Source organism: Salvelinus fontinalis, chromosome 1 (assembly GCF_029448725.1).
Source record: "Salvelinus fontinalis isolate EN_2023a chromosome 1, ASM2944872v1, whole genome shotgun sequence".
NCBI classification, from domain to species: Eukaryota; Metazoa; Chordata; class Actinopteri; order Salmoniformes; family Salmonidae; genus Salvelinus; species Salvelinus fontinalis.
In genome coordinates this window covers 26,085,506-26,109,329 of record NC_074665.1, presented here as the reverse complement: position 1 = coordinate 26,109,329, position 23,824 = coordinate 26,085,506, and the positions used below count along the sequence as shown (strand labels likewise).

Sequence of the window (23,824 nt, the reverse complement as noted above, 5' to 3'; positions counted from 1 at the left end):
TATGTTTTGGATATTCAATAAAATAAAAACAAATAAGACGTAACAATGTGGAAAAAGTGAAGGGGTCTGAATACTTTCCGAATGCACTGTGTACGTATGCTTGATAATGAATTACATTCTCAAATGTATGTGTAGGGAAAGGAAAGGGAAAGGGGGGTTACCTAATCAGTTGTACAACTGAATGCATTCAACTGATATGTCTTCCGCATTGAATCAGAGAGGGGGTTTGGGACCCGGGGGTCGGCACCCGGGTAACAGTGGGTTAAATGCCTATGTATGCCTATCGATCTATATTTCTCTCCCTCTGTCTGTTTACATGCATTATATATTACATACAGAAACTTCATCCTCGATCCCGCTATCTTCTTGACGTCTAAGGAGCTCTGACTGTTCTGTAAGTGAGACTGATATTATTTGTAACTATATGAAGGGAAAATTTGCTTGGTTATTGTTTGGGCTTGTCCTTGGTTTCGTTTCCCCCTCTTACCTTAATTATTCCCTCTCCGTTTGCCACGGTAACAGAATGCATTTGCATCAATTAAGAGTCCTCCATTGCATATTATCTGGGGAAAAGCACTGCTAACTCAGGCCCTGATTGAGTTGTGATATCTCTACATCCCTGGGTTTGGGTGTAGGGGCCCCATTCTCTGCAGTTCAGCACTGTGCCTCTGTCGTAGGGAGAATGTCTTTAACATACAGGGGTTGATGCCGTCGCTCTCATCTTTACATCTTGGAAGTGAATGGAATTAATACTGGAGTGGCTGCCAGCAGGTTCCTTACACAGACTTAGAGAATGCAGCATCCCACTCAATGTCTGAACTCTTAACCTCCCTCTCCCACCAGTCCACACTGCAGCCCTAGGTTCAGGTGGGTGCATGGATACTAAGCACTGCAGAGAACAGGGCTGGGTGCGGTTTCTCACAGCTGTGGTTTTCCACTGTTGTAACTCAGAAACATTTGCCAAAACATCCAAAGTCAAGTCAAGATCCCATAAGCTTGTTCGGAGATGTTCCCCCACTTCAGAGACGTCATGTTCAGTAATCAGATAGCCTAGTTGGCCGGCCGATCGAGTAGCCTTTGGAAGAGCTCGGTGAGGGTAGGGTCCATTCAGGGAAAAGACTGTGCTGGGCTGAAGAAACGTGAGAGACAGGAAATTGAAATAAAAAGTAAAAAATGAATATTCTCTTGAGACTGAACCTGGGACTGGCATCACCAGGGGCCAAAATCTCATTCTGCCGTTAAAGCTCAGTCTCTCTGGAAAAATAATCACCAACTTTCTGAGTTCTGTGAATTTAAACATATGCTTCCTTTGACTGTGCGCTGGCATATCTCGGCGTCTGTACCCTGGGTATGGAGGTGTGTCAGAGGATTGGATGGGTCCCACAGCTCTGGTGCTACCGTCAGTAGCATGTTTACATTGGCCTGGCAAATATTGAAGAGCCTTCTCACTTTCATTTACATTTTCTTCCAATGTATAAACCTGGTGAAAAGTAGTCACTATCTCCGGCTCCCTCTCTAGACCTTTTCAAGGGCATTTGACATTTCTATCCAAATTATCTTCAACTTCGCCATCAAAAGAAAGTCTATGCTTGATCATAAATGAACAGAAAGAGCAAAGTGTTATATCCCAAGTCCTGGGGATGAAAGATTAGTGTTGGCTGAAGCCACCTCGATCTACCATCAATCAATCCTGTAAAGTAAGTTTGGAGGTGATACACAAGTGCACAACGAATAGCCCACCGTCACTAGACGTCCATTCGATAAGAAATCAATGGCTTTTTGTTGCTCAAGACTGACCGATCACTGCCATTTTACTCTGGCTCGTATTTAAATGCATGGAATGTACATCCTATTTTATGGTGAAGAGAGTCCAAGAATAACCTGCACACTGGTGCATGACGGGAGGTGAGATTCATAATTCACCAGGGACACTGCTTTTTTTCCTCCTCTTTTAGATTAACTTTTAGGGGAGCGCTGGAGGAAATTGTAAACGATAGCACAGCTGAGCTAGCACTTCTGCTGAAATTAAACCCCAGAGAACTTTTTCACAGCCCTGGTTAAGTGCTGTAAATACATTTTTTTTTTTATGGTAATTTTGTAGGGTTCAGAATTAAAATGTCTGCCGGTAAATGGAACTGCTCATAATTCCTCGTGCTATATGATGAGGAAGTATTCTTAAACTAAGTGTGGAGCTGGTTGAGCCGGTATGCATTATCGTAGACGTTTTCCATTTTTGACAAAGCTTTGTAGGGTCTGCAGAAATGTCTGTGAACACTGCTCTGTGAACTCATCCATATGATTACAATGTCTAACATTCATTTGAATTTTAAGGTAAGTGCTTATGAACTGCCTGTGTTGAAATTGAATCCAAGCTATTTTAAACATAAGCTGCAAGCGAACAATAAACTGCACTATCCTATTAAGAAAACAAGAGTAGCGCTGTCAGTAGCCTTGAGTTATCAGTACTTAAGACATTCTTTGCAAACGAAGTTCAGTGTAAAATAGTTTTTGCTAGTATGAGGTCTGTAGTTACACCATTGGAGGTCCCCACGCCATCATTTGATACCTCCCATTGCGATATTACCAAAAAGGTAATGATGCAACAGACCTCTGCCTGAGCACCACTCCCACCAAAATGTCTGCTCTGCTCCAAATTTGATCTCATCTACTCCAGCTCCCCTCCTATCTGAGGATAGTAAACTGTTAGTGTGTCCTGGTCTGCTACACTACGCTGGTGACGTGTTCGATGTTCTGGTCTATAGCCTGGCTGGCGTCGTCAACTGATCCCAACATTGGCTCTGTGCACCTGGACAGCTTTCATGTTTTTCCTCTCTTGTCAGCACTTCTTGTCTCTTTCTGGTGTTGAGGGCTTGAACTGCCACCCATTGGTGTGTTGTCAAGCTGAGCTGCTTGTGTCAGCGATTTATTTCCTATCATTTTTTTAAGTTTGGGACTGTGGACCCATGTTTTATTTTCCCACACCGTTGGAACAATGATGGCTGGCCACGTCATGCACTCTTGAATTGGGTTGTTTCCCTGTTCCGAATCTCTTTACGCCCCCACTAGGGCTGATCTCACTAACAAAGGCAGGCCAAGGGCAGTGTGTTCCCAACGGGCTCAGTTTGGTGATGCTTACATGAAATATAAAACAGATGGATGTAAAAAATAGACATTGTTTCTTGAATACAATGAACATATAGGGCAAAGGTAATTATAGTTGTAGGTCTACATAAACACACTGCGTATAGGCTGTACAGCCGCCATAGGTGTAGATCAGTGGCTGGTGATTCCGGTTCTGGAGAAGAGTCAACAAAGGATTCAAATATCCATTTCAGCCCCTGAGGTCCTGTTGAAACACGTTGACTGATATATCCTTTTCATATGATATCATCGGAGCAAAAATGGGTTTGTAGCAAAATCCACCAAGCGCTGATGATCCCTGCACTATCCTCTGGGAAATAGCAATTTTCTCCTAAATAAGCTGTTGTCATTGTCATCTCTGTGCAAGTAATTTATTTTCTGCTGAAGGAAATATTTGGTCTGTCTCTCGCTCCACCGCTCCCACCCTCAGCCAGACGCGAGTCTGTTGCGGAGGGTTGAGCAAGGGGAGAGAGAGAGAGGTGGGAGTACTAATTAATAGTTGAGAAAGTGAGTTAGGCGGTAGCATCCTCCATCTCAGGATGAAGACATCTGTATTTACCACACAGCCCTACAGTGAGATGTTGAAAAGCATGGGGAAGTATTTACTCGTGCTAAAAGCCCAAAGCTGCATTTGTGAACCTCAATAGGCCACAGCCATTTATTTGTGCTTTTGGTAAATGAAATGTCAAGGCTATGGAGATAATTAACTTTGAATTGCTATTGGATTCTTCACATTTTTTCAAAAGGTTAATGACATCCAAAGGCAGCATTTCAGAATGCCATTGCATTTCAAATAGTGAACAGTTTTTTGGGGGGAACTGTCAGAGGTTCAACTCAGTAAGTGCTAAGTGATTGCTCGCTCATTTTCAATGGCACTCATCATGCCTATGGGACTTGAAAGACCATAGTTGTGTTCGAGTACTCATTCTACCCCCTTTAACCGTACTGTTTGTGACGGGAATTGAGTATATAGTATGCTTATTGGTCATAGTATGGATATAGTTAGTATGCCAAAAATTCCCGGATGTCATACAAAATTATTCAAAATATGAAGTATACACACAGAGGACACTATTTCCTTACTTTAGGGTCCATAATGCAATTCTTCATTAAATAGGCGTGGCTTTACATCGTTTTCAGATTTGATGAAAATGGTGGGAAATATTTAGCATAAGTCCAAAGATAGCAGATACAAATTCATTTAACTAATTATGACAGATGTTATCAAAATGTTGAGCATTGTAATAAAGTAATTACTTTTGCAGTAACCTTACACGTTATGTTGACTGACAATTTGCTAGCTACGCTGGCCTTACGAATCACATAGCATATAATTACAGCCGTATGTACCGGTATGTCAGCTAGCTACCTAACGTCAGTTGGCTACTTATACATCAAACTTGCCAGTATATTAACTATAAGTTATCTAACTAACTACCCAACGTTTATTGACTTGATTATTCCCGTCATGCTTAGCTAAATGGTATAGTTGTTGTGCGTTCACAATGGACATTCGGGTGCTTTCGTAAATTGAATTTACGAACGCACTCTGGCACTCCAGATTGAATTGAAGAACACATCCGAAGTCGTAAAATATCTAACTAGTCATGTGTTATGCTAACTAGATAGCAATAGGTTGCATAGCAACAGCATCAACTTCCGGTAGACCGGCGAAAAGCTAGTACGCTCAACTGAAAGGATACTGTTTCGTGTACAGTATACTAAAATTAACTAATAGTTAGTTGTATATACTCATTAAGTATGTAGTATACAATAAGTTAGTATGGGTATTCGAACACAGCTCATGTCTGTTCTTGCTTTTGTTGTCTTAATAATCTTGAGGATGACTTAGGGTAAGTGGGTGGGGGAGCAGGTGGTAGTGGTTTAGAGTATATCTACTCTAACTGCAGGACCACAGTTCTGGTCAGCGATGAAAGTGGTTGATAATGGGTGTCTGGGGGTGTGGACGTAACGGCATCCTTTTTTATAGGGTTATGGGTTGACTTCCTTGAAGTGTTGAGGGACCGGTGAGGAGTTGAAGGAAAACAGCTAAATGAGTATTTTTCCTCCCATTGGACCGTCCCTTCCTGACTGAGTGATTGATGGGCCACCCCACTGTCCAGATGTATCTGTTTTATACGCTTGAGCATTTTCAAACCAAATGCTTGTTCAATTTGAGGGATCAATACAAGCTTGTTAGAAACTATACAAGCTGTTGGGAGATGATGCTCTAGAAAAGAAACCAACACTTGTTCTCTAAACATTAGAGACGTGAACAACAAAACCAAAACAGTTGGTACACCACATAGCTGCTCTTTCCTCTGTGTTGTAGGGAGTTTTAACATTTGTTTTCATGTTGTTTACATGGCGTTTAACCAGGACAACTGCCATACTTAAAATGTTAAATACTGTTTCACTCTCCTCTTGAAATGGCCCATCTTTTGGACAATGTGGCTGTCTAGAATAAATGTTCCCTTATTTTGTCAGTGAAATGAGCAGAGCTATGTAGATTTTTTTTTTTTACCATTGTTACATGATTAATTTATCAAATGGTCTTGCATTTTGTGAAGTTAATTCAAAATCAAACGCTGTTTGTCACATGCGCTGAATACAAGTGTAGTAGACCTTACCGCAAAATGCTTACTTACAAGCCCTTAACCAACAATGCAGTTTAAAGAAAATAGAGTTATCATCTACGGCAGAGGTTCTTAAACTTTTTCAGCCTAGGACCCAAATTAGAAATTGTGTTTTCCTGGGACCCAAGCTTAGAAACATATGCAACTATATGTACATATTGGTACATTTCATTGCCGTTATGCCTAAAACAAATGCAATATAGATAAAAACAAATAACAATTAAATTGCCATATAAATAGCTATTCATGTTTATTTTCACCCATTAAACACTCTTACATATCTGTCTAGGTTCTAATTGTTGCTGTTAAAATTCAATAAATAATTTTCATTCTGAACTGGAACAAACTGATTGATCACATCACACAGATGCATAACAGAACAGACACGCATGATAGTGCAACCCTAAGTAACAGTACAGATGAAAAATGACCAGGCCTGCGTGTCAGGCATCTTACTGTAGAAAGTATTGTCAAAAGAAAGTCTAGGTTGGAGCTGTTGCTGTTAAAATAGAAGTCACAACTGATTGATCCAGGCTGTATCACATCCGGCCGTGATTGGGAGTCCCCTAGGGCATTGTGCGCCGCGTTGTCCAGGTTTGGCCGTCGTTGTAAATAAGAATTTGTTCTTAACTGACTTGCCTAGTTAAAAAAAGGTTCAATTTAAATAAATAAAAATATTTCAAAAAACAATCACACGGATGTAGACCAGAAAACACACCCACAGTCCTAATGAGAGGTCTGTGTGTGGCTGGTTTTCAACAAGCATGTCTGTTCTGAGATCAGTTTTTGACAGTGCAACACTGAGGTCATGCTCAGCATTGAGACTGTTTCTGTACTTATTTCTTCAGTAATCCAGAGTTGAGAACCCTGACTGACAAAGGTATGTGGTGCCAAACTGGACCAGAACATCTACTGCTTTCTCAGTCAGACAGGAGACCGCTTCCTGCTCTAGATGAGCAACCCAGAACTGTGTGAATGTGTTTGCCTCAAAAAGTATCTTGCTTCAATCAGTTTATTCCAGTTCAGAATAAACATGACTTCTATTTTAACAGCAACGGTTCCAACCTAGACTTGTTTTCAATAATAATTTCTACAGTACGATGTACAGTAGGCCTGATCATTTTTCATCTTCATCTGTACTGTTACTTAGGGTTGCACTATCAGTAGCTAGCCAGCTTGCTTTGGCTAACGTTAGCTATTAGCTGTGTACAAAGCCGGAGGATTGTTTTAAAGAGAAACTCACATATACTACCATGAGAACAGTTGAAGGCGGAAGTTTACATACACCTTAGCCAAATACATTTCAACTCAGTTTTTCACAATTCCTGACATTTAATCCTAGTAAAAATTCCCTGTTTTAGGTCAGTTAGGATCACCACTTTATTTTAAGAATGTGAAATGTCAGAATAATAGTAGAGAATGATTTATTTCAGCTTTTATTTCTTTCATCACATTCCCAGTGGGGCAGAAGTTTGCATACACTCAATTCGTATATGGTAGCATTGTCACGTTCCTGACCTGTTTTCCATTGTTTTTGTATACTTTGGTGTGTCCCTATACCGGGACACATCTTATATGTGCAGAAATGTTAAATTCTTGTTAATCTAACCGCACTGTCCAATTCACAGTAGCTATTACAGTGAAAAAATACCATGCTATTGTTTGAGGAGAGTGTGCAACAACTTTTATCACGGCATTTGGTTTGATACATTCACCTCTGAAGGTAAATAATATACTTACATTCAGTAATCATGTCCCGTGTGGCTCAGTTGGTAGAGCATGGCGCTTGCAACGCCAGGGTTGTGGGTTCTATTCCCACGGGGGGACCAGGATGAATATGTATGAACTTTCCAATTTGTAAGTCGCTCTGGATAAGAGCGTCTGCTAAATAATGTAAATGTAATGTAAATGTAATCTTGCTCTGATTTGTCATCCTGAGGGTCCCAGAGATAAAATGTAGCATCGTTTTTTTGTTGTTGATAAAATCTGTTTTTATATTCAAATGTAGGTACTGGGTACTAAAGTTTGAAACCATGCTCTTTCTGTTTCTTTACAGCTCTCTTGGTTAGTTTGGACCATGGTAGTTTGTTGGTGATGTGGACACCAAGGATCTTGAAGCTCCCACTACTGTCCCGTCGATGTAAATGAGGACAGGTTTGACCCTCCTTTTCCCGTAGTCCACGATCATCTCCTTTGTCTTGCTCACGTTGAGGAAGAGGTTGTGTTCCTGGCACCACACTGCCAGGTCTCTGACCTCCTCACTATAGGCTGTCTCATCATTGTCGGGGATCAAGCCTACCACCGTTGTGTAATCAGTAAACTTAATGTTGGAGTTGTGCTTGGCCATGCAGTCGTGGGTGAACAGGGAGTACAGGAGAGTTGAGGATCAGCGTGGTAGATGTGTTGTCACCTACCCTTACCACCTGGGGGCGGCCCGTCAGGAAGTCCAGGATCCAGTTGCAGAGGGAGGTGTTTAGTCCCAGGGTCCTTTGCTTAGTGATGAGCTTTGTGGTCACTTTGGTGTTGAACGCTAAGCTGTAGTCAGCTGTAGTCCTTTTGTCCAGGTGGGAAAGGGCAGTGTGGACTGCAGTTCTTTTTTTTCTCCTTTTAAAAAAAATAAATTTTACCCCCTTTTCTCCCCAATTTTTGTGGTATACAATCGCTACTAATTACTATCTTGTCTCATCGCTACAACTCCCGTACGGGCTCGGGAGAGACGAAGTTTGAAAGCCATGCGTCCTCCGAAGCACAACCCAACCAAGCCGCACTGCTTCTTAACACAGCGCGCCTCCAACCCGGAAGCCAGCCACACCAATGTGTCGGAGGAAACACCGTGCACCTGGCCCCCTCGGTTAGCACGCACTGCGCCCGGCCCGCCACAGGAGTAGCTGGAGCGCGATGAGACAAGGATATCCCTACCGGCCAAACCCTCCCTAACCCGGACGACGCTAGGCCAATTGTGCGTCGCCCCACGGACCTCCCGGTCGCGGCCGGCTGCGACAGAGCCTGGGCGCGAACCCAGAGACTCTGGTGGCGCAGCTAGCGCTGCGATGCAGTGCCCTAGACCACTGCGCCACCCGGGAGGCGTGGACTGCAATTCTGATTACATCTTCTGTGCATCTGTTGGGGCGGTATGTGAATTGGAATGGGTCTAGTGTTTCCGGGATAATGGTGTTGATGTGAGCAATGACCAGCCTTTCAAAACACTTCATGGATACTGACGTGGTTGCTACGGGGTGGTCGTCATTTAGGCAGGTTACCTTAGTGTTCTTGAGCACAGGGACTATGGTGGTCTGCGTGAAACATGTAGGTATTACAGACTCGGTCAGCAAGAGGTTGAAAATGTCAGTGAAGACACTTGCCAGTTGGTCCACGCATGCTTGGAGTACATGTCCTGGTAATCCGTCTGGCCTTGTGAATGTTGACCTGTTTAAAGGTCATGCTCACATATGCTACGGAGAGCCTGATCACACAGTTGTACGGAACAGCTGGTGCTCTCATGCGTGCTTCAGTGTTACTTGCCTCGAAGCGAGCATAAAAGGCATTTAGCTTGTCTGGTAGGCTTGCGTCACTGGGCAGCTTGCGGATGGGGTTCCCTTTGTAGTCCGTAATAGTTTGCAAGCCATGCCACACCCGAAGAGCATCAGAGCCGGTGTAGAAGGATTCAATCTTATTCCTGTATTGACGCTTTGCCTGTTTGATGGTTCGTCTGAGGGCATAGTGGGATTTCTTATAAACTTCCGGATTAGTGTCCCGCTCCTTGAAATCAGCAACTCTAGCCTTTAGCTCAGTGCCGATGTCGCCTGTAATCCATGACTTCTGGTTGGGATATGTACGTACTTCCTGCTTTAGGTTTTAGGTAAAAAATGGATTTAAGTTTGACCGTTGAGTGCGGTCTTACTGCCAGGAACTGTTTGTGATGGTAAAGAGACGTCTACGAAAAATATAGATAAAAAGTCTCTTGGTAGATAGTATGATCTACAGCTTATCATGAGGAGGTCCTCTACTTCAGGCGAGCAATACCTCAAGACTTCCTTAGTATTAGACATCACGCACCAGTTGTAATTGACAAAAACACACGTCTTACCAGACGTAGCTGTTCTAGCTGTTCTGTCCTGCCGATGCGCGGAAAACTCAGCCAACTGTATATTGTCTAGCCTTTAGCTCATTGCGGATGTTGCCTGTAATCCATGGCTTCTGGTTGGTATATATACATACGGTCACTGTGGGGACGACGTCGTCGTCGATGCACTTATTGATGAAGCTGGAACATATTCCAGTCTGTACTAGCAAAACAGTGCTGTAGCATAGCATCCCCTTCATCCGACCACTTACCTATTGAGCGTGTCACTGGTACTTCCCGCTTTCGTTTTTGCTTGTGAGCAGGAATCAGGATAATATAATTATGGTCAGAATTTTCAAATGGAGGGCGAGGGATAGCTTTTTTACCCGTCTCTGTGTGTGGAGTAAAGGTCTAGTTTATATATTAATATATATATATATATATATATATATATATATATATATATATATATATATATATATATATATATATATATATATAATTTTTTTTTTTTTTTTTTTTTTTTTCTCCTCTCTGGTTGCACATATGACATGCTGGTAGAAATGAAGTAAAACTCCTGAATGAGCATTTTCTTGTTTGCTTATGGCCTTATACAGCTCGTTGAGTGCGGTCTTAGTGCCAGCGTCGGTTTGTGGTGGTAGACAGAAAATTATAGATGAACTCTTTTGGTAGGTAGTGTGGTCGACAGCTTAGAATGAGATACTCTACCTTAGTCCAGCAATACCTCGAGACTACCTTAATATTAGACATCTCAAACGAGCAGTTATTGACTAATAGACACACCCCCATGCCTAGTCTTACCAGATGTAGCTGTTCTGTCCTGCCGATGCACGGAAAACAGAGCCAACTGTATATTATCCGTGTTGTTTTCAGCCACGACTCGGTGAAACATAAGATTTTACAGTTTTTAATATCCTGTTGGTAGGATAGTCTCAAACAGAGCTCATCCAGTTTATTCTCCAGTGGTTGCACGTTGGCCAATAGAATGGATGGTAGAGGCACTGACGAATTCCAACAAGGCACCCTGATCTTTCGCCCCCTATAGTTCGTTCTTTTCTTTATGGGGATTTGGGCCTTGTCTGGGAGCAACATTAAATCCTTCGTTAGACTCATTAAAGAAAACATTTGAGGTGTGTAATCGTTGTTCTGATATCCAGAAGCTCTTTTCGGTCATAAGAGACGGTAGCATCAACGTTATATTCAAAATATGTTACAAACAATGCAAAAATAAAATATCAATTGGTTAGGAGCCTGTAAAACGGCAGCCATCCCCTCCTGTGCTGTTCTTCAAAAATTCAAATCAAAAGCTCACTCCATCAGCTTGGAGTTGATGTCCATCCAGCCTTTAGTTCAGCTGAAACAATGGGCTGGCACCAGTCATCTCACTGTTGCTGAGTGTTGCTGGACTCCCCAGAGCCTCTGCTAGCTGTGTGAGCAGGCATCTTCCCAGCCTACATGTGGATCCAGGAATCTGCAGGCTGGTTAGATGGTTGTCACATGTCTGGTCTTCTTCATCGGCACTCTACTTATGTCACCTTCCTGATGGTTGTCTGGAACACTCATATAAGGGTACTGTTAACACCAAGCTCTACACTCCAAAAATCTGTGTTTGTGACCAGTAAACGAATCCTTTAACAGGATACAGTAACCAGTGTGCCAAGACTACCATGCTTTAGTTGAACCCAATTTGTGGTGATCAAATGGATCGTAATTACTTGTGTTCACAAAAATGTACATATGGCATTATATAAATTGGAATATTGCCGATAGCTCAGTTAGTGCACCTCTCTGTGTATTGAAGTATACGTTTCTTACCTGAGGATGAGTGTCACTAGTCTGGGTGCACGCATGTCTGAATGCCAGTGAGCTGCTTACCTCTGTCACAAACCACTGATGTCTTTGCGCTGGCTCACGTTCCAGGAATGAGGTGAAGAATGTTCTGCAATGTCAAGGGCCAGCTTAGGCTTCACTCAAGGGGGGAAAATCTCTGAAATCTATTTGGAAAGCTCACGTCTGTCAGAGAAAAAAAGCAAGAACGGTCACAGAGGTTAATTTATTGCCCTGGAGTTTGTGGCTGTTCCGCCGTAAATCTCCCCAGTCCGCTCCAGGCTGATGTCTTAACCAGAGCTGGCTTTTCATGTATATTTAGACATTTATTTAAATATAGTTTAAAGTGGTTTTCAAAGATTATTAGCAGATACAGTTGTTGGTGTATGAAGCAAGTATATTTGCGCGTTTCATTTCTCAAACTCTGCTATTGTTTTTATCAAAAATGTGGATTAGGCTACTCAGTCTCTATATGCATTAGAAACCTTTAAGATGTAACTCAGTGGTTTACTCAGTTTTTCCTCTGACACTGGTTGCACTGCCACTTGTGTCAAATCGAACAACTTTGATAGGCTCAGAGCACACCACATGACCCATCGAGGAGGTAAAATTTCCTCTGTGCATTGATTTTGCGTGTTGCCTTGGTTTTGATCACAATGCCCAGCACGTCAAATCAGATTATTCCTCCCCCTCATGCCCTGGCGATAACTTAAGCAGAACAAAGCGTATCCTCCTCGGTGTGAGCCAGGACGTTGTGAGGGGCGATTGGAGTGTGAAAGCTGCCTTGTCTCCGAATGAGACACTCAGGTTGTCTGGCAGTCGGCTGCTGACATACCCTAAACTCCTAGACTGAGACAGATATGTCCTCCAGTCAGCACAGCACTGAGGCCATCTCCACCTCTGATTTGTCCTCCTTTAAACCTGCCCTAAAACCTGCCCTTACTTTTCTGTAAACTAGTTGAACATAAATCAGGAATGAAAAGCTGCCGTCACTTGTAGTTCGTTTTGCGGCACATTCGTGGGACCACAAAATGTTTCGACGACTAATCAGAGAACTGCAATTTTAGCCTGAAATTGTTGTCACCCGCTTGTGATTGTGGCGTCTGAGCTAAATGAGTCTTAGAAGGTCAAGCTTCACACAAAAAAAGATGGGAGGGTTATTTTTGTAGTCAGGATCAAGACTGCATGGCTGATTGCATTAGATTGTCATGCCATCCTCAGTGGTTGAAGGGTGTAGTCATAGACTTAATAGAGATGATCTGTTATTACACACCCTCATGTATTTTTCTTCACAGACCCACATCTTTCCAATACCTTTTTACCATTTGCTGAACCTTAAGATGTACCTGCCCCCTTCAAAATGATCTGTTTTTATTTACTTACTGTATGGTCAGTTATTCTTCCTTTCGAATTTTTTTTTTTATACAGGACAACAACAAAGTAATTTCCCAATTTTCTCATGAAGTGTCTTATGATGTGTTGTCTTTATTTTATTTGCCGTTTATATAAATTATTCTTAAAGAAAAAATGAAATGAGAGAGCAGAGAGAGACTTCTAAGCTTTGCGGAATGTGTGGGTTGTCGCTCTCGCTGCTGCCAGTGAAATTTGATGATAAAGACGCAATGGCTATGAGCTAATGTCTGATTATTAATTCAGAGTAGCTCTGGCGTGTGCTCGCTAATCTGCTCTGTGTTAGGATGTGCACACACTTTGCCCCTGCCCCATCGGCTCAGCTGAAGCTCAACTTTATCTCAAATTAGTGCAAGAAAGTCTCCAATTGAAAAGTACAACTGTCCTCCTATATATCTGACCATTTAGTGTGCTCATTCCCTCTTTATATGGCTGACTTGTTGTGAGCATTCTGGCCCAAATTTGACCAAAAGTGCAGCGCATCACTCAGATGGGTGGATGCTGCTCATTTGTTGATGGAAGAGATGAGTTCTCCTCCCTTACAATGTAAAGCGCTTTGAGGTCCAGTGAAAAAATGGCATCCATCATTGTTATTTTCATTACAGACACGAAAGCATCGTGGTTACAGTATATTTGAGACTGCTGAACAGTGTCAGGGATTGGATTGAGAAATGTTCCATGCTCATGCATAGCCAACCTCCAAGTCTTTAGGGCCAATACAAGTAGAGGATTTTATGGGAACATTTGGAATTCTCAGTCATTAGCCAATAACTGAACTTGCCTTTGATGTTTGTAAATACTCACAGCAGTTCACTAAGTTTGGGGTTTTGAAGGTGAACTTGAATGTGCTGTATTTGGAGTTGTCTGTAATGGCAATGTATTTATCTGGATTACCATTTTGTTTTGCCATTTTTATCTTCATAAATATCTTAATAAAAACAAATGCTGTTTTTATAGTATGCTTTTATTGCTCTCTGTTTGCCATTGGAGCCTATTGAAATTCCCCTTTTGACTTTAATGACCCAAATAATTAGACCGACCAATATTAAAATGGACCTTCCCAAGTTATTTTCAACCATTTCTCAAACAGACTCCCTACTTCCCATAGGCTGTCTGAATTGCTGTCACACCTATAAACCAGGGTCTGTTTTCTTGACCTACCTTTCTGCTGCTAGGAGGCAAATCAGTACCATGCAGCCAGCTGCGGTGTTAGAACTGCTTTTGAAAAGGTTTTAATTAAGGTAATAAATGACTCAACGCATGCCGCTGAGCAAGGCCACTCTGTTAAGCGCTTTGAGCTCCTCGACAGTCTCCCCAATGGGCCTGGGGCTCTGGCCTGCTGCTCCACCAGGATTTTCATCTCCGGAGTTTGCAGACAGGTGCTATAGTGTGACGCAGTTGGCCAAGCAAGCCCAGCCAATTAAACACGGCTGGATATTCATTTGAAATGGCACTGCCTCACCATCTAAATCAGTTTGCCATTGCACTTTAACTCAGGACAATGATTAATGTTGTTACTACCTTCTAGCGGAATGACTACATAATGATGATAATTTACTGTTGCGCTAATGTCCCATTTGAGTTCCATCGTGACTCGTTTAGCATTTACAAACACATTCGGGATCATGTGAACCTCGTACACAACCTCATACTTCATGCTGCTTTTTTCCTGCATATTTGTTAATTGCTGAATGTCATCTTAATGTGATGGATTTTAATTGGAGAAGCAACTCTTATTATATAAATCAAATGTATGGCAAACATACTATTCAAAATAGACTATTTTCTACCAATCATGCTGGCCAAAATGTTTTAGAAGCATTTCAGGCAGCTAACCAGTTTTATGTAAAGTACTGTGCCGTTTCACAGGTGTTTCTGATACCGTTACCAAGATGTTATGGTTTCATTTTTTTAAATATATTGTGTGAGAAGGTCATTGAGGGTTAATAACACTAGTGAACCAGTGTTTGGGAGGAATAATGGCTGACCTTACTCTCCCCTCTCCATATTACTGTACTGCTGACTGATGAGTTTAGAAGCCTGCGAGTATGGAGATTGCACAAAGATGGTAAGGGGGAAAAGGCCTCTTCATAATGGCCACATTCCACCAAGCTAGCAATAAGATCCCAATCTTAGTCGTGTCAATGCAAGTTCCCTCCATTCTGGAGATCTCAGAATCTTAGGTTTTGATATTAGTATGAAATCCTTATCTGAGATGAGTCAATGGAGACGAAGCTCACCTTGTTTGTCTGATCTTAGGTTGAACAAAGGGAAAGAGGGGGGAAAAAATCATACTGTAGTAGTCTCCTTTCCAAAAGGAACAGTTGGTGTGGCTAGATAACTTGGTCCCTTTTTATCTCAGCTTTTATCAACCAACATATACATATATTGAAAGCTTTCAAAAGTACCGATCTTATCTCGCTCCTACCTTGGTTTTGGGGGAACTCTAAAGAAGAAAGCGTGTTAAGATGTAAGATTTAGGGTGTGGTTATGATCCCATTCCACAGTAGTGATTCTGCAATGGGTAGAGCTTCCGTTTGAGTTTGCCGGATGTTTCTTTTTGTCAACTGTTCTTTAGAGCCACACACACAGAGAAAGAGAGACAGAGACATCTCTTTACGTCAGTTTCAAAAGTGTTTTCCTGATGTCAGCAAATCCGTGGGAGTTATCATCTAGGGCTGGAAATAGGATTTCCATTGATAAGTTAGTTAAATTTTTAAAAATCCAGATCGTTTTTTTCCCCTTATCTATCTACACAGATGTGTCAGCCTGACTTATTACATCACCTAACTCAAAAAAGACAGTCTGCAGCGAAATCCTGACTGGGCCTTGGGCAAGATAGGGTCTGTTTTGCTAAATACCGTTCCCTAGTCCGCCCGGGTTGCCATAGTGACATTTGGTATGAGGCGAGTGGAGGGGGGGGGACAATGTGGGAGGAGGGTGATTCCATCTTAAATTATTATTTTCTCTCTGGCCCCATAAGAGGAAGTCGCTTTGATAGTCATCTCGTAACTTGGCACGGAAGTCGGGAAAGACAAAGAGAGAGGGGGAGGCGTCCCATGAGGGCTGTGTTCTAACTTCATCCTCCAAGGCAATCTCTGTCCCCCTGTCAGTACACCACCATACTGATGGGGTGATAATTATATTTCATAGCTTCTGTTTTCCATACATCAGACTACTGTGCTGTTCAGCCCATCGGCTCTGGTTACGTGAGATCTTTTTTTCTTACAAATATAATAACAGTTGGGAGTATTAATGGTATTGTTGTACATGATTTTTCACAATGCAAATTGTTTAGAATAATAATAGGCCTTTAATTTCTTACATTCACTGCTGAAATTGAATACATTTGACCGCCAAGATATATTTTATGTTATAAAATCACGAATCCGCAAGTGGTGGTCCTCGGGAGCTTTTGACAGTGATTTGGTGGTCCCCGGAATGGAAAAGGGTTGGGAACCGCTGGTCATGTTGACTTCAGTTTCTATCCCAGGCCACTGCATTAGTTTGCTACTAATTTGGCTGATTTCTATCAGGTCTCATGTTTAGACATGGCCCACAGGCCAGACAGGATAGCCAGGGGAGAACACATGTTGACTCTGCTCAGAGGAAGTGAGCTAGTGAAAGAGACAAAATATCCATTGCCTTTGCGGCTAAATATGTAACCCAAAGCTCGTCACACAATGTTTCCGTGTGAAACTTACTGATCTGCTCCTTTCCTGAAAGGTTATTACAAGTTGTAGAGTCGAGCACAGAATTGTTTATGTTCTCTAAACAGTTATCCTTGAAATTGTGAAGCAAAGACAAAGGAAGGTATTGGAAAAATGACACCCTAAGCCTTACCATCTTTCTCTTTCCTTTCATGCCATCTTTTCCCTTCTCTTTTCAACTCTGACTTGTGCTCCTCTTTGCGTCCTCAAACTATTTGTCTTGACTCTCACAAAGGTGAATGTTAGGGGAGGGAGAACGGAGCTGTAATATAGACAACTCCCCAGTAAGCAGAAATCAATGGCAAGGAATTCCTTGATATTTTTTTATTGATTTGGTTTGTTTTTGTCAATTTGTTCCCCATATGATGATTTGTTACCAGTGATAGTATTCAATATTTCACATACACAACCTCCTTATAAACCAGACTGCATTATATTGCTCTGAGGTGGTGGGGTTCTCAGCTATTTATTTGTCAAGTGTGTTAGGATGTCTTTTCTTGAATAAACACTAAGGTAAGGCAGCCTTGTAGTATAGATGCAGAAACATGTTTGCTAAACTCAAATCAAACTCTATTTGTCACATGCGCCGAATACAACAAGTGTAGACTTTACCGTGAAATGCTAACTTACAAGCACTTAACCAACAGTGCAGTTCAAGAAGAGTTAAGAAAAATATTTACCAAGCAGACTAAAATAGAAAGTAACATAATAAGAATAACAATAACGAGGCTGTATACAGGGGGCACCGGTACCGAGTCAGTGTGCGGGGGTGCAGGTTAGTTGATGTAATTTGTACATGTAGGTGGGGGTGAAGTGACTATGCATAGATGATAAACAGCGAGTAGCAGCAGTCTCATTGTGAAGAAATGGGATCAGTGCTTGACTGTTTTGTAGCAGAATAGTGCTTTCCTTGTTGTTTTCCTAAATGGCTTTGCTTGCCAATGGAATAGTCTCCACCACTCTCCAATGTGTCCAGTCAGACCCAAACCATACAGGTGTCTATAAACCAGTCATCATGGAGGACAGTGACCAGAGGTCTCAGTAGCACCTCCTGCTTCACTCGTCCGCAAGAAGTGGACCCCTTCCCTGAGGGCCCTGTGCAAACACTGCTCTCTGAGGTTCCCGGGGGCTTCAGTGTACAGTACGGGACACACCCAGACTGTCTGCTAGCTCCCTACCCATCTCTCCTCCTGCGTGGAGGGGGACATCGGCTGGGCGAACAGCACCAGAACCTGATCTCTACATTTACACACCGCCTCCCACTGAGTCAGCCGCTGGCCACTAGTGGTCTCATATTCCTACTACATGTCTCCAAGTATGCAACCAAGTCCATCTGTGATAAGGTCGGCCATATATGTGTCAATCAGTAGGCGTGACCTTGGTCCTGAGAGACAAATTTTACTGACACTCTGGCAGGGAGGGGTCGCCTCTGACTCCACAGTGAGTAATGTGCTTCCTACGGCAGACAGGAAGTAGGACTCACCTCTTCTGTCCTTGCTCACACAAAACACCCCCCCCCCCCCCCCCCCCCACACACACACACACTCGCATGTGAAGCTCCAGGACTGTCTACACTCCACCATCAGCGTGGACCTGGTTGGAGTTAGAGGGCCTAATTAAGTTATATAAGCTGTACTATACGGGCTTTCCAGTAGCTTGATTCTCATCCCGATTTTGTCATAAGAGCGTCCTAATTTACTGGTTCTTATGCTTTCCTCGGCTCTATAGAGTAGATTGAGTTTCCATGTTGAAGATGTCAAACTCATAGCTACATATTTCTGTACCCTCTACTGTATTTTGTCATCACTATCTGAGAGACCTGACTATCCCTTTTATCTGAGATTGATGTCCCTATTGGTCTATGATGAAATGAAAGTGAGTGTCTTGAATCTCCATGTCCTTACTGGTCTTTCTACCCTCTCCATGCAGTGCATACTATCTCAGCCCAAGTTCTGGGCTGTGGTGACGGCGCTGTGTCTAAGGACCAACCTCGAGAGTGGGAGCTCTCGACGGGTGGAGGGGGCCCATGATGCAGACACAGGTAAAAGATGAGAGGTCACACGAGTTTTGATTCTACGAGGTACTCTGACACACTGATGGTGTACGACACTATTGGTAGCTCACAATATCAAGTCTGATACTGTACATGAATGCACAGAATCAGCCTATATTATTTATAAGGCCGTTAATGCTGATCTGTCAAGTGAAGGCACTTGGCATCATACCATTTCCAGGGCGTACATGCACAATTATATAAATTCCAAACCTGGATTTACATTTTCTGTAGGTCACATATGTCACATCATTAGCACAACAGTCTGCAAGAACATGTGCTGCATGCCGTCTGAAATCCACACAGCCAAATCAGTATTCCCACTGAGCTGTCTGCGAAAGCACAGGGGCCTTTGAAATAACTCACCAGAGGACAGACACGCTCCCCCTGTGCCGGGGTTCCTGTACCCGTTTAGGATATTTGTCATTGGTGTCTGTCTGTGAAACCAGCCCACCCTCCTCTCTTCTCCTTTACCAATGTTTCCACACCCCTTTTTTTTGCATACAGTCTCTCTGACATACTTATACTTGGTCATGCACAGATGTATGATCTGGGAATAATTGATGCTCTTCTCAGGGCTGCTTTAAACTGATGGGGATGACATCATGTTGTGTGTGCCTGTTGCTCTATCCAGCCCCAGCTTCAGTTCTCCAGGTGTGCAGTGAGCTGTCAGTCGTAGACAGACGAGGTCAGAGTCATAAAGCAGGAGGTTGGGGCCTGGTATAAGACGGTCCGACGTCTGGTATAGAACAGGAGACTCTTAAAGCAGCCAGACACTAGTGCTGCCCAATGGTTTTGTGACATAAAGGAAAGTGAAAGTCTGGTTTCAATCTCCCTAGCTTCCCCTCCTAAAATGTTTGCACACGGAGCTCTGCACTCTTATCCCGAAACCTGATTTGACAGACAGGACCTGTAGGGGGGCGAAACAGCTGAGGGAGCCCTCTAGCGAGAGCCGTGTGACAGGCGGGGGCGGTTCGGTCATCTAGGGGGGTGGGGGAGTCACCTGTCCATCACTGTGCAAGGAAGACGTCAATCACTCAATGATCCCACCACTAACACCAAGCCCATCTCCACCCAGCCCTAATCCCCTGTGAGACAGACATGCTCCATCACCGTTTCTCCCAGAACGCCAGAACCCAAAGAGAGACACATCAGAGCGAGGGTTGACAGGCGGCTCACACGCACCAATGACTGAGAGTTGGAGGGAATGGAGAAAATAAAATAGTTTGCCCTCCCTTTGTTTCAATTTTTTCTCCCTCACGGTGATGTTTTGACTTAAAATCTCCTTGGCTGCTGATGTGGGGAAAATGTGGAGGAAATATGTTATGTGTTGAGTTGTTTCATGTCGGCGCAGGAATTATTAACCCCGTCCTGCTCCAATAAGCAACTTGGGCGACTTCTGTGAGGAAGCTGTAAGCTGGGCTCATGGGGATCCGACTGGGTTTTGTTTATCACGATCAAGCCTTTCATTGGCTGGAATACATAGCCGTGGCACTAATGGCTGCCCCCTCAAGGGAATGAGTGATTATAATAAACTGCACTTCCCTGTCTTTGTTGTCTGTCATTTCCACTTCTTATTTCCTGTGTTTGAGAGTGGACACCCAAAGTCCAGATGTAGACTGACCTGAGGGAAGGCTAGGTGAAATTCCCTTCCTATCGTCTGATTGAATTATCTTTTCTCTTTTAAATGCTTCACTCTTCATTTTGTAATGTGACATATACACTGACTGTACAAAATATTAAGAATACCTTCCTTGCATTGAGTTGCACCCCTTCCCTCAGAACAGCCTCAGTTCGTCGGGGCACACTTTTACAAGGTGTCCAAACGTTCAACAGGGATGCTGGCCCATGTACACTCCAATGTTTCCCACAGTTGCGTCAAGTTGGCTGGATATCCTTTGGGTGGTTGACCATTCTTGATACACACGGGAAACTGTTGACCGTGGAAAAACCCAGCAGCATTGCCGTTCTTGACACAAACTGGTGCGCCTGGCACCTACTACCATACCCTGTTCAAATGCACTTCAATCTTGTTTTGCCCATTCACCCTCTGAATGGCACACTTACACAATCCATGTCTCAGTCGTCACAATGCTTAAAAATCCTTCTTTAACCTGTGTAATCCCCTTCATCTACACTGATTGAAGTGGATTTAACAAGTGACATAAATAAGGGATCGTAGCTTTCACCTGGATTTACCTGGTCAGTCTATGTCATGGAAAGAGCAAGCGTTCTTAATGTAGACTGTGTATATCCAGGAAAAATTTGATAGTTCAGTATGCTCCTTGTTTCTTAATTATATTACAGCCAATGACTTAATTAATGACAGTCTATTACTCTCCTATCAGACAGGTTTTACTGTTCTTAGTCCACTCAAGCTATTTCATATTTTATTAAGACAGTAGTAGTGTAAACATAAGTTAAATGTATAATATGCAGTCTGTTTACTTTTATTTTGTTACATAATTAGGTATTTGTTTTCACAAATGTCATTAGGTGTAATGCAAACTGGGCTGCCGTTTCTGATGAATGAAACCAATAGCTAAGCCAACACCAGTGGTGAGTGCTTTGATATATGTAGCTGGAGGACATTCCTAGCAATTGTCCTTATTTAGTTTAACAGCCTTACATTGTTGGAACTATTCCAACTTAACAAGTCTGTTAAAAGTACACTGGTCTTATTCTTTTTATGCATTATTTTTTTTATTTTTTTTTTACTTTTACCCCATTTATTTCCCCCAATTTCGTGGTATCCAATTGGTAGTTACAGTCTTGTCTCATCTCTGCAACTCCCGTACGAACTCGGGAGAAGCGACGGTCGAGAGCCGTGCGTCCTTCAAAGCACAACCCAGCCAAGCCGCACTGCTTCTTGACACAATGCCCGCTTAACCCGGAAGCCAGCCGCACTAATGTGTCGGAGGAAAGACCTGGCGACCGTGTCAGCGTGCATCGCGCCCGGCCCGCCATAGGAGTCACTAGAGCGCGATGGGGCAAGATCATCCCTGCCGGCCAAACCCTCCCGTAACCCGGGCAACACTAAGCCAATTGTGCACCGCCCCATGGGTCTCCTGGTCGCGGCCGGCTGCGATAGAGCCTGGACTCTAACCAGGATCTCTAGTGGCACAGCTAGCACTGCGATGCAGTGCCTTAAAACACTGCGCCACTCGGGAGGCCCACTGGTCTTATTCTGAATGTAAATGTAATATTTCTGCAACCTGTCAGATGGGGTGTTTTCCTTCCTTGTGCAGTTGTATAAAATCAGTATTTTCTGGTTTACTGTATACTCATTTAATATACTTTACATTACACCACCATCTGCTATAATTGTGTTCACAGAGCAACTAATAACTCAGTTCAGTGAATCTGGATGTTTTTACTCACCAATCTTCTCTGAACCACTCCCCAGTAGCCTGTGGCTCTTTCTGTAGGGTCTCTGCTCTACCGGAGCTCACCACATACCAACCCCGTTTGTGCCTTGAAGCTATCCGCTGGCCGTGGTTGAAACAAAATGAGTTATTAGTCATCCGCAGTCTGCTTTCAAACAAACATTGCTTGCCATTAAGGGAAACCGATTGCACCAAGCCAACTGGAAATGTAATTTCTAGATGAGGTTGATGTTCATCCCTAAGAACCGTCCTCACACTCTTTTCAAACTGTAGCTGGAATTTCCCTCCAACTGGCTGGTTGTGTTGTGAGACTAGTTATCAGTTCTTTCACACCTGTCAACATAGGTTTTATTCTCTGCCTTTCTACCCTCTGACATGAGACATTGTTCAATTCACACTTTCGCTGAAATGCTAGCAGATATTGGTCTGTGGATGCTTGACATATCCCATTTTGGGGGATGGTTGAATGTGCAGGGGGAGTATTTCATCCTGGAGCATCAAAGCCTTTGAAGCAAAGAGCTCTATCCTTTAATTGTGACAGCTGATCGGCTTTTGCCTTCATGAATTCCTCTTCTGAGCATTGCTGTAAGAATGTCAAACCTCCAACAGATGACATGGCACAGGATTGACACCTATACTTCTCCGATATACCAAAGAGGTAGTATAGCTTTTTGACAATGATAACAGCCTTGTTTGTTTTTTTGTAACAGCCTTGTAAGTCACTTGGATGTGCTACCTTTTTCATCTTACAAATTCTTTGTATTGGGGAACAAAAGTCCTCAGGAATGTATCTTTAGGTTTACAAAGAACAGAACCCATGTCACGTTCCTGACCTGTTTTCCTTTGTTTTGTATTCATTTTAGTTGGTCAGGGCGTGAGTTGGGTGGGTTTGTCTATGTTTGTATTTCTATGTGGGGTTTTGTGTTCGGCCTGGTATGATTCTCAATTAGAGACAGGTGTGTATTGTTTGTCTCTAATTGAGAGTCATACAAAGGCAGCCAGGGTTTCACTGGTGTTTTGTGGGTGTTTGTTCCTGTGTCCTCACAGGACAGTTGAAGGTTAGTCACATTTGTTGTTTTGTAGTTTTGTAGTGTATTGTTTTGCTGTTTTCCATTAAAAGATGGCTTATTTCCCTCAATCCGCATCTTGGTCCTATCCATGCTCCTCCTCGTCTAAGGGGGAGAACAACAATGACTGCCTTTACAGAAACACCCACCACAACAGGACCAAGCGGATTGAGGAGAGAGAAAAAGAACTAAGGCACTGGACACAGGAGGAATGGTCTTGGGAGATCATGGACGGAAAGGGACCCTGGGGAAGGGTTGGAGAGAATCGCCGCTCTCGGGAGGTGAAGAAGGCAGCCACAGCCCAGGAGCGGTGGATTGAGGAGGCAGCACGTATGAGAGGCTGGAAGCCCGAGAGGCTCACCCAAGAATTTCTTGGGGGGGGGCTAAAGGGGAGTGTGGCGAAGCCGGGTTGGATACCTGAGCCAACTCCCCGGGCTTGCCGTGGAGTAAGAGGGCGTCGTACTGGTCAGACACCGTGTTATGCGGTGAAGCGCACGGTGTCCCCAGTAC

General features: G+C 43.2%; 1 pseudogene; it reads left to right on the top strand.

Annotated features, from left to right (window-relative positions):
- Positions 1-23,824, top strand: part of LOC129855806 (tetratricopeptide repeat protein 27-like) — a 148,362-nt pseudogene that overhangs the window by 74,123 nt on the left and 50,415 nt on the right.